Source organism: Elephantulus edwardii, unplaced genomic scaffold (assembly GCF_000299155.1).
Source record: "Elephantulus edwardii isolate Elephantulus edwardi_28Jun2011 unplaced genomic scaffold, EleEdw1.0 scaffold00029, whole genome shotgun sequence".
Lineage (NCBI taxonomy): Eukaryota > Metazoa > Chordata > Mammalia > Macroscelidea > Macroscelididae > Elephantulus > Elephantulus edwardii.
Genome location: NW_006399779.1, coordinates 11,898,313 through 11,903,768, shown reverse-complemented (window position 1 = coordinate 11,903,768; position 5,456 = coordinate 11,898,313). Strand labels below are relative to the sequence as shown.

General features: G+C 43.7%; 1 pseudogene; it reads right to left on the bottom strand.

Moving 5' to 3' along the window:
- Positions 1-2,877: 2,877 nt before the first annotated feature.
- LOC102844164 overlaps positions 2,878-5,456 on the bottom strand; it is a 15,830-nt pseudogene continuing 13,251 nt past the window's right edge.

Here is a 5,456-nt window from a genome sequence, read left to right as displayed (position 1 = left end):
GGGTCTAAGAAAATTTATTGTCAGGGAGTACATTTGAAATCAGGGAGACACCAGCCCTCATAACCGAGAATTGAGAGCCCAAGTAAAAAGTTTCAAATCAAAACAGATACAGCCCAGAAAGCAAAGACATTGTAATGCAGTCATTTGATTGGTTTAGTCTTTGTTTAAAGTCACAAAGAGGATGGGTCAGAGGTAGGGAAAAGGGCTACAAAATAGAATAAATGAGAGGCTTAAAGTGATAGATTTCAAGAACTAATCACAGGTTTACAATCAGATGTATTCTTCCAGCAAGAACAGTAAACATCACTGGTTGATTTTTACAGCGTTTTCATCATCTTAGCAATTTTGCAATAGCCATCTTATTACCAAGACCTCGCTCTCAAGAGGAAGACTCTTAAAAACCCTTTTAAGTTGTCTGGAGAACTGCTATGAATCCTTTCAAACAATTCTCTTTATTGCATCCTTGTCATGAAGAAATAAATACTACTTTATAAACAAAACTAGGTTCAGGTAGCTTTTCATAGGGTCACTCTGAGTTGTACTTGATGGCATCTAACAACAACACTAAGCAATTAAGACTAGGGAACTTTGGTGGCAAAGTTCATTGAGAGTTGAACTGCTAACCCAAAGGTAATGTCTCGCTTCACATTCAAGAGAACTCCACCCCCAGCTCCAAAGGCGATAGATAAGCAGCCTCCTCCTGCACAATTTACATCCTTGAAAATCTAGTGAAGGGTCAGCTTTGAGTTGGTTCCAGCTCAATGTCAATGAGTTTAAGCTGGGGGAATGATTTTTTAAAATTTTATTTTAGCAGTTGTTAAGGCCCAAATGACAATATGAAAATATTGAATTGATTTGGTTGAATGCAACTCAGCAAACATGAAGTCCTTGGGAGGCAAACAACTCAAAAGACCAGTTTAACTCAGCAAGGACCGAGTTTGATATAATAATTTAGTTTGGGTTTGAAAAAAAAGGGGGCAGGGCTTTATTAATTTCTCTATTACAAAAGTATAAGACAAAACAGGACATGGTGAGCTAGAAAACTGGTGCGATAATCCAGCCAGGTGTCTAGAATTCACATGGAGCAACATCTGAAGCAGGGGAACCTGGCATGAGGGAGCGGTCCCAGTAAAACATGTGTGGGCAGGAATTATGGCAGTGAGAAGAGGAGAAACAGAAAAGTAGGCTGCAGTGAGTTAGGGTATGTGAGAGGAGATGAGGTAAAAGTTGATTCTTAGGTTTCTGGTTTTATTCACAGGTGGAAGAAAAACTGTGATGAGTTCAGGTATAAGACTATAGGACTAACATTTGGAAATGTCCAGCAACTAATGGGACATAATTCAGGGAATGGTCAAGGCTGGAGAATATCCTCTAAAACCTGTATCTCAGAGGCAAAACAGTCAGTGGATACACACATAACAATGCTTTTCAGTTCAACTCTGGAAATACCAAATTCTCAGAGGTGAACAGGAATACTAAAGAACTGAGAGAGTTTTAAGGAGGGAGTAGTCAAAAGCATGACTTTTAGATAAAATGTTTCTCTCAGTTGCCATTAAGCTGATTCCAATTTATGATAACTTCCCTCGCATTTCCTTGGTTGTAATTTCGACAGAAGTGAACTCTCAGACCTTTTCATACAAGGTACCATTGTTGTTGTTAGGTCCTTTCAAGTTGAGTCAAAGTCATAGTGACCCTGTGAACAGCAGATCTGAACCCTGTCCTGTCCTGTGCCATCCTCCTCATCTCTGACACACTTGAGCCCATTGTTGCAGTCATTGGGTCAATCTACCTAGTTAAGGGTCGTCCTCTCCTTTGGTGTCCCTCCATCTTTCCAAGCATGACGTCCTTCTCTAAGGAATAGCATCTCCTCCTAGCAAATGCCCTAGGTCTGTGAGAAACGTAATCCTTCACATCACAAAGGCATCAGATGCTTTTAGTACAAGGTATATATATATCATTATAATTTAACGTGCTCAAATTTTTTTTCACACTTGTTCCCTTCCTCAAGACTAAGTAGTAGCTCTGAAATGCAATACTTTCTTACCTTAATTCTCAAAGATGGTTGGTCTCATATTCTGTGACATTAGTCTCTTGGACAATGGTTAGTATTGCTGGCCTACTGTTCTCCACTCTCAATATTAGGATGCTCTAAAAGCTAAATCTGTGGTGGGCGGGATACTTTCCATGTGCCAAACCAAAGCTTCCCATTATATTTGCACCTTAAAATAATGGTTTAAACAGTGGTTCCAGAACAGAGCAGTTCAATAAGCTTTTAAATCCTTAACAATTTCAGTTCCTCGTAAATTGGAGGGAGGGTGGGGTGAGGAGCGGGCGCTGACAGTGGGGTATCTGGAGTTGCACTGGGGAGACTAGGCTGATGGTACAGGGTAGGGTCCCCCTGAGTTGGAAGTAATAACTGAGTTAACCACATAACCAAAGATTGTGAGCAGGAGCCTTGGGGAACAGCAAGGCTGAATAATCGAGCAGCCAGGCTGCGATTCAGAGCGCCAGCAAAGCATGTGTTTCAACAGCGCTGGAGAAATTGAAAAATGAGTTTGAGGGGGTTTTTTAAGCATTGTTGTTCGCAGGGGAGGAGATTGTCCAAACTTCTCCCAAGGAGCATCTAGTGGATTTGAATGGCGCCCCTTTTGGATCAGAAGACTCGTGGATTTTCTCACATCTTAAAATTTGGTGCTTTATTATTTCTAAAAGATCCTAAGAGAACACCGTAAACTTCCAGTTCCCTGGGCTTTAAAGATGTTAATCTAATCAGGGCTGCAGGGTTTTTGTTTGCTTGTTTGTTTTTAATGTACCTGAAGTGGGGATCTAATTCAGCTGTGACCTCTAGCTCCCACCAGAGCCCCTAAGCTTGCACAGCTAGAGCGCAGCTGAGAGCAGCAGCCTGGAGCCCTCACCACCTGCTTTGTGATGTCTGGCTCTTTGGCACCGGGGCGTGGCCTCAGCCTCGCGGAGGGTGGAGCCGGCGGGAGGGGCAGAGCCCAGGTGAGCCCGGATGAAAGGCAGAGCTGAGCAGGCGGCGGGGACTGTAAAGCCTGTGGATCCAACATCACCAGCTTTGCGAGACTGGAAGCAGAGCGCGGGTCCCGGTGAGGTAAGACCCCAAACCTTCGTGAGCTGAGTTACACTTTCGCAGCCAGAGCACCGGCGAACTGCTGATGGCGAAACCCTGAGACCCAGTGCCCAGGAGTGGACTTGGATCTTTCTTCCCTGGCCCCCGAGTTGGTGTCTGCCCGCGTCTGCACTTGCCTCCCAGAGCGAGTCAAGCGTCTTGGAGTCTGTCTGGCTTCTTAGGCATCGCCATTGCAACCTGGGGCCTGGGCCTCCAACCCACCGTGCACTCCACCTGCCACCCTCCAGGCTAGCAGCACAGTGTCCCTGCAGCCTGCTCTCTCCTGGAATAGGACACAACATTTCCACGGAGCCAAGCAGAACGCTGGCTTTTTTATTTACAACCAAATAAAACTCCTCATATTCCACCAACTTGGTCTGCCTTTTTCTTGGGAATATTTTCATGAAATTTTGAGTGCTTCTCTACCCTTAATACGAAGGGAACTCTTGCAATTAAGTGGGGACAGAGGAAATACTTTTTGGAGGCAGGAGATCAAAGCCAATCCCTACATGACCATGGCTTTTCTTTACCCTGTTAAGTGCATTCCAACTCTGGAGTCTTGATAGTGACTCAGTGATTTGGCTACTAACCAGAAGGTCCACAGTTCCAACCCACTATTGTTACTGAATGTAAGGGGTTCTTTCTGTAGTTGCCAATAAGACAAATGGACTTAAATGCACTTTATTACACAGATCTGGGAGACAGTGAGTCACTTCTAATACTGCCTCCCTGTCTTGGAGTGGTCATGGCCTTATATACTAGGGTGAAACTCCAGCTCATTTAACAATGCACTTTTGTTAGTAAAAAGGCAATTTCTACATCTGAAAAGGACAGTTCCCATCTATGTGTCAGAAATTCAGGAAGGCCCCAGTTCTCTTCCTGAGGCAGATTAACATACAGTTTACATATGACTGGAAAACCAGCTTCACCAGCATTTAGGATAGATGCATTTCTTCTTCTGATAAACAGACAGATTAAACTACATGAGTAAAGACAGGAAATAGAGAATTCGGAGGCTAAGCAACTAGTTTTGCAGGCTGAAAAAAAGAATTATAGTTTTATAACGGATTCCTATATAGAGAATTCTGAACCTATTAATACCACACTATCACTATCTGCTCTGCAGAAGAGTGGTAGGTAGAAAGCTTCTGTACGCATTCACAAGCTTTGAAATGCTGTAATGCAGTTCTGCTGTGTTCTCCAGCCAGAGTCAGAATTGCCTTATTAGTGGGTCTAGAACTTCAACTCTGGACAACCCCATGTATGCCGGCTTGAAATACTAAAGGCTTTCCAATACCTGTGACCTTTCAGCTTCTAGTCCAGCATTTGCACCTTAGCTTGGGACTACTTTTTCCTTCTTCAAAAATACTGCTGTCATCAAGTCTATCCTGACTCATAAAGACTTCCAGGCAATAAATCTTTATAGTGGGAGTTTACCCAGTGTTTTCTTTCAGAGCAGCTGGTGGATTGAAACTGCGGATTTTGGGGATGGCTCGACAGTTAACACAGTATTTGAAATGCCTGTCAGTCCCATTAACTAGTATTGCATTTCTCATCTCATTAGCAAATGTGTGGCCAATGGCCCTAATTGAGAAGACCTGGAGTTGGTGACATCTGAAATTTTATTTTCCTCTCTGACCTGTGATTCTGACACAGTTGCCCATCTGCAAATGCTTCATTCACGTCAAGAAGTTTTCTGTTGGCCACTGTTTTTCCTTCTTCTAGTCTTGTCTTATGTTATTGTGTGGTTAATTATGTTCATTGAGTCACCCGTGACTCATAGTGATCCTGTGTACAATAGCCCTGGATGCTCCCCTATCCTGAGCCAGTCTCACTAACTACTAACTCGGACACACCTACCTCCAATATCCCAACCACTATCAAGCCATCTCCTCTGAGGTCTTCCTCTGTGAAGTTCTTCCACTCTTCCCTATACCTTTTCTAAAAATGTCTCTTGCCGTGAACTAGCTGATTATTTTTAAAATCATGTTCTTACCTGGTGGTAATATAGCAAAGGTAGCCAAGGATCCAGTGGAAATGTAGCTCCCTATTCCATCCACCTGGAATAATTCTACCTGATCCTTTTTTTTCCTTTTTATACAACAAATTTTTGTTTATTTACAATCCAGTTAGCCGGCTGGTATAAATAAATAAATAGTCTGGCCTGTGAGTGTTGGTCCCTCCACATGGTTCTGAGGGGCAGTGGGAGGGTGGCCCAGTGGGGAGAGGGGCTGAGACAACCTCTCTGCAGCTGAGGCCTGAGCCTCACCTCCACCTCTCTCTAGGTCCCTCCACATGGTTCTGAGGGGCAGTGGGAGGGTGGCCC